Source organism: Crocuta crocuta, unplaced genomic scaffold (genome assembly GCF_008692635.1).
Source record: "Crocuta crocuta isolate KB4526 unplaced genomic scaffold, BGI_CrCroc_1.0 scaffold61, whole genome shotgun sequence".
Taxonomy (NCBI): Eukaryota; Metazoa; Chordata; class Mammalia; order Carnivora; family Hyaenidae; genus Crocuta; species Crocuta crocuta.
In genome coordinates, this window is record NW_027528369.1 from 5,753,644 (window position 1) to 5,759,705 (window position 6,062).

A 6,062-nucleotide genomic window follows, 5' to 3' on the forward strand; every position below is an offset into this window, starting at 1 on the left:
AGAGCCCGACGCGGGGCTCGAACCCATGAACCGCGAGATCATGACCCAAGAGAAAGTCGGATGCTTAACCGACTAAGCCACCCAGGTGCCCCATTGTCTATTTATTTTTAATGCTTCATTTATTTTTTGAAAGAAAGAAAGAGGGAGAAAGAGACAGTGAGTGGGGTAGAAGCCGAGAGAGGAGGACAGAGGATCTGAAGCAGGTGCCATGCCGACAGAGTGACAGTAGCAAGCCTGATGCAGGGCTCAAACTCATGAGCCAAGAGATCAGGACCTGAGTTGAAGTTGGCTGCTCAGCTAACTGAGCCACTCAGGTGTCCTTTTTTTTTTTTAATGTTTATTTTATTTTATTTTTTATTTTTAGAGAGAGAAAGGGGGGGAGCTCACATGAATAGGGGAGAGAGAGAGAGAGAGAGAATCCCAAGAAAGCTCTGCACTATCAGTGCAGAGCCCAATGTAGGGCTTGATCCCCCCTACTGTAAGATCATGACCTGAGCTGAAACTAAGGTCAGATGCTTAACTGATTGAGCTACCCAAGTGCCCTTAGTTTTTACTTCTTATTTTTCTTTTTTGCCTCTTTTTGCATGTTTTTTTGACCTCCTATTTTTAATATGAGTATATTCTATTTCGATTCCTTTGATGGTTCTTCAAAATTTTATCATGTACATTTTGTTCTATTTTTAAAAATATTTGCATAAATCTGTTTCTAGTTTTTTCTTGAATAAAATAATGATCTTAACATAATTTAACTTTACTAAAAATGTTGCCTTCCCATGTCTCATGTTATTTTTTTTCTGGGATATTTTAAAAACCAGATAATTAAACTTTTTACCATCAATACATATTTAGATTTTCCAACCAATTTTTGCTGATTCTTGTCCTCACTAATTCTTTTTGCATGACACAACTTTGTCTTTATTTTCCTAGGTTCATTCTTTAATATTTCTTTAGGGGAGGGTCTGTGAAGAACAATAGCTCTTGACTTCTGGGTATGTGAAAAAAATTTTCAATCCAGAATTCTATACCTAAATGAACTCTCATCAAGGGTGATTCCATTTCTATTGAATTTATTAAAAAATCTTTTTTGAGATGGGGGAGAGAGGCAAAGGCAGAGGGAGAGAGAGAATCTTGAGCAAGCTCCATGTCCAGTACAGAGCCTGACATGGCATTCAATCTCATGAGGATCATAACCTGAGCCAAAATCAAGAGTTGGATACTTAACCAACTGAGACACCCAGGCACCCTAAGTGTGATTCCATTTCTAAACTTGAGTTCAAAGTCTACCTCCTGAAGGATTCATCTTGTCCAGATCCTCACATGAACTACAGTTTTTTTGTGTGTGTGTGTGTTTTTTGAAGACTTTTCTTTTTTAGAGAAGTTTTAGGTTCACAGCAAAATTAAAGAGAAGGCACAGAGTTTTCATATATGTCCTCTTTTTCATATTTGCACAGTGTCCCCTTCTATCAACATCCTCCTCTAGTGGGGAATATTTGTCACAGTTGATGAATGCATTGACACATCATAATTACCTAAAATTCAGTTTACTTTAGGGTTCATTCTTGGTGTTGCACATTCTGTGGGTTTTGCACAATCTTTCTATTGTTTCCATAGTTGTCCCTTTTCTAGACTGTAATATAGATGGAATACAGTATGTAGCCTTTCTAGATTGGTTTCTTTCACTTAGAAATATGTATTTGTTTCCCCTATGTATTTCCATGGCTTCATAGCTCATTTCTTTTTAGTGCTGAATAGTATTCCATTGTCTGGCTGTACCACAGTTTATCCATTCAACTACTGAGGGACATCTTAGTTACTTGCAAATTTTGGAAATTATGAATCAAGTGGCTATAAACATCTGTGGGGGGGGGGGGTTATATGTGGACATGTTTTCAACTCTTTTGGGTAAATACCAAGGAGTGTGATTGCTGGATCATACAGTATGAGTATGTTTAATCTTTTAAAAAAAGTTTTTTTTTCTTTGAGTATACTGACACACAATGTTACATTAGTTTCAGATGAACACCATATTGATTCAACATCTCTATATGTTATGATATGCTCACCACATGTGTAGCTACTACCGTCTGTCACTGTATAACCCTATTACAGTATAGAGTAAGTTTAATTTTATAAGAAGATGCCAAGCTGTCTTGGCATTACCATTTTGCATTCCTGGGCCACATGGTTTTGATTTCTGCTTATTACTGAGGCCAAGTTCCACTGGAATATTTCACCTCTTGTTTTTAAGTTTGGCTACATGCTTTTAAACTTGGGGGAGTATCCTGTATCTGTTTAATCCTCCATCTTGAGCAGACATGTTTAGAGTTGGGGACAAGCACTACGAAGGCAGAGAAAACAGCATGTACATAAACTCTACTTGGGGTAAAAGGAGAGGAAGAACTCATGAGATGAGATCCAACAGCAGGTCCAGATTACACAGGGCCAGGATAAGGAGTTTAGTGTTTATTCTCAGTGCAATGGTAAGACATAGAAACGTTTTCAAGTCAAACATGATCAATTTCCAGATTTAAAAATTAATTTGGCATTTATTGCTGGCTTTCTTATGCACTTTACTTATCCACCTTCTGAGAGCTCTGGATTTTACTTTCATATACATATGTGTGTTTCCACAGATTCCAAGCATATACATTTTGAGAATGCCTTGCACAATATAAATAAAAGTTTCCAGCATTAGTCTGCAAAAAAGAAGAAATCAGGTCAAAGAACTGCCTTAACCCTGGGTTATAAACTGCATGAGTCATAGGAAGCAAAAATGTAATTTGCATTAGATTTGACCAAATTTTGCTAAATTAAAATATATCAAGTAATTACTCCACAAATGCACTGCAAGCAAAAGAGGGAAATGGAGTAGGGAAACTATTTGAAGAACCATCCACCAGTCACAATATATAGATGTATCTATCAGCTATCTATCTTCTATCAGCTATCAATCATCTATCTGTCTGCCTGCCTGTGTATCTATACCTACGTTATCAGTAACATTTGTTTAAATGCCTGGTTCAGAGTTAATTTGAATTTCCCAGAAGCAGTCCCTTGGATGAAGATTCAGTTGCAAGCAGTTTATTTTGGAGGTGCAGGAAAATCTTGCTGTGGCATGAGGAGAATGCAAAACAGACACTAAGCTGCCTTATCAAGCAAGTCAGCACTGAGGGCAACTGAAGCTAAAGTCCTGGGAAAATTCTCCAAAATGGTGTTAAACACATACCTCACTTACCACCAAATGGTCCCTCCTGAGTGGTGATGGGGTGTTTTGATACTAACTCTGACCAGTGGTTGGTTGAGGCTACTCCCAGAAGAAGCAAAATCTTAAGTCTCCAGCATTTCTGTGCTGTCCCCAGGCAGAATGTGGAAGGATATTTTCCTACAGTTTTTGGAAAGGCTTTGGCACGGAGATGTGGATCCTGCAGTTGGAAGCTGGCTGGGGCACCATGACATGAGGACTTAAGAGAAATGGGCAGGGCCCCAGTTTGGCAGGGCTCCAGTTTGCTCCTTACACCACTGAGACCTGCTTGTGCTACACATTAATTCCCTCCATCGAACTACTCCCAGACTTAGTGATGGTGCCCTTAAGATTCTTGGAATCCCTCTTATAACAAAGGGATCTAGGATACACTCTCCTGACATCTCAAAATCAGCAAATGGTCTTACAACCATACCCTTGACTCCAAGGGGTTCCCTCAACATTTATCCTGAGACCAAATTTTATTGACAACACTCCAGATTTGATCTCTGCAACTCCTTACTTTGAGAACCTTCTGCTTGCTAGTAAGACCAGCCTGGCTTTCAACATTTCTTTAAACTGTGCTGTAGAACTAAACAGTTCCTTCCGTCATTTATCTTGATCTTGTATTTTACCAGAGGCAGCCAGAAGCAGCCATCTGTCCCTTTTAACATTCTGCCTAGGAACTTCCCTGGCCAGAACTCCCTAGTTGTGGAGGTCTTGGAGTTAATTTCTGGTAAGAACCAGCCTCAGATGTCTTGCATCTTACATTTGCCAGAAGTGAGTATAATTTGGCACCTGGATTAAATAAGGGAGCAAGAGCTGTATCACAAACTGAGGGTTTCATATTTATGACCTCCTGGGGAAAACAGTTGAAGTCTACTTCCTTAGTCTTGAGGCTTGAAGATTTTGAGTTTTCAACTATACGCCTGCAGATAGAATTATCTTGCAAAACAACGTATAGTATGCAAAATCTTTGAGGAGCCCAATATTTGCTAGGTGGATTCTCTGAAGAGTCACTAAAAATGTTTATGTGAGGTTGGGGAAGTAGGAGAAAATTTTCATTTGATTCACTATCTATTAAGCACCTACTTTTAATAAATCCCTGCATGAGGAATGTGGGGTTGGAACCAGAGTGAGGCATAATCCTTGCTTTCAAATTGGGTAAGATTTTATAGGACATGACTTAAATGAGTGTGTGATTACATACAGTTATATTCCATGTGAGCACTCATTAATTGCTTTTTTGGGTCGCCTGGGTGGCTCAGTAGGTTAAATATCCGACTTCAGCTCAAGTCATGATCTCACGGTTCATGAATTTGAGCTCTGCACTGGGCTTTCTGCGGTCAGCACAGAGCCTGCTTTGGATCCTGTGTCTCCCTTTTTCTCTGCCCTTCCTCCTCTTCCTCGCTCTCAAAAATGAACACTAAAAAATTGCTTTTTCAATTTTTGCTTGTTACCATAGATTCACATGTACATTTTTCCTTAATATAGAGTCACTAATACTGAGAATATCCTATTTAGAAAATAATCATTTGTGTTGAAAACTGATGGTTAGTGTGAATTTAACTCCTCTATCATCTGTAAAAAGCAAATTTATAAAAAAGGAAATAATTTAAAATGTTGTAGTACAATGATACAGATAGTACAACATGATTCTGAAAGACTCTGTTGGGAAGAAAAGTATGGACTTATTCTGGAATCAGGCTATTTTCGCCATTTCCCAATTCCATTCTTTTGCTTTTCCCTATGGAGCAACATCAGAGAAAGACAGAGCAAGGGCTTTGGAGTCAGTAGATCTGCATTCAAATCCCGGATCCAGCACTTAAAAGCTGTGTGGCACCGGGTGAGTTACTGAATGCCTCCGTATCTCAGTTTCTTCATGGGTAAAGCAGAGATGATTCTTCACAATCCCAGCCCATAATTCAGTGTCCGGCCAAGTTAAAAACTCAGTATTTTTTCAACAAATGAATAATGTCAGTTGTTTTCTGGGCACATAGCTGGCATCTAAGGACAGCCCCTCTGCAGTGCTGTCACAAGTGGCTATTCATTTGGAGAACATTCACCAGAACTGCTACCGCCTTACTTTATTTTCCTCTGGGTAACATCTTGGTCCAACCATTACCAGCTTTCTTCCAGATTAAATACCTGATAGGATCTCCAATGGCGAAGTATGTTTGTGCTTCACACTCTTGATGTAGTTCAGGTTTTCTGTTACCATTGCATTCAGAATGGATGCTGTGGAATCCAGGTCTGGGGGCTGAATGGCAGACTTGTTCCTATGTTACTCTCCATTTTTAACTTGTGGTCATCCCTGTGAGGTTTAAATGAGACTCAGAGGTAGGAGCCGAGAGGTGTCAGGTTTGAGGACACAATCCATTTGACACGGATGTTACATGTGATGAAGTGACCATCAGGAATAATGATCAGGGCAGAGGTCAGAGAGCAAGATGTGGGTGTGAGAGCCTGCTGTGGGTGGGACAGAAGTCACTGGAAGTCAGAGTCTGCCAATATTTGTCAGATTACCTTTTTTTTTTTTTTTAATTACCTGGATGGTCTTGTTTGATCCTGTTGCAATTTTGCAATAACACAGGGTAACTAACCCCTGCTACTCGTGGGCAGGCAGTTTTCTTCCATCCAATGCTGATGGAAGAGATACCAGAGATACCAGCTCGACATACCATTCGGATTAAACACAGCTTAAGGAAAACAGTAGGACTCTGTACACAAGAATCTAGGAACTCTTAATTTTATAATTAACACCTTAAACCCCAGTATATTTTCTCTCTTGGGGACAGGGAAAACTCAGAGCCCCATGAAA